The sequence below is a fragment of the Myotis brandtii genome, unplaced genomic scaffold, assembly GCF_000412655.1.
Source record: "Myotis brandtii unplaced genomic scaffold, ASM41265v1 scaffold1814, whole genome shotgun sequence".
Lineage (NCBI taxonomy): Eukaryota > Metazoa > Chordata > Mammalia > Chiroptera > Vespertilionidae > Myotis > Myotis brandtii.
This window is the reverse complement of record NW_005356728.1, coordinates 164,373-164,676: the sequence shown is the minus strand read 5'-3', so window position 1 is coordinate 164,676 and position 304 is coordinate 164,373.

Sequence of the window (304 nt, the reverse complement as noted above, 5' to 3'; positions counted from 1 at the left end):
GTCTGTCTAGGATGGGAGGGGGGGGGTCCAGCGTGGGCTCCGGAAGCAGGAAAGGCGAGCAGGTGTGGGATCTATATTAGGATGAGGGCGGGGAGGACGCGCTGCTCAGAACCGCACAGACCGGCCTCCACCCGCAGGGAGGACCCTCCTTTCAGGTGTCTGTTGGTTCGCAGGCCTGGAGGCAGCTGAGATACATCCAGAAACGGGGGGGACGGAGGTTCGGACGAGCGCCTTCAGCTCCACGGCTCCGTTTGCCCTGAGGTGCTAATTGCGCCCCACTTTAACTCTGGCCTCTTCGCAGAAG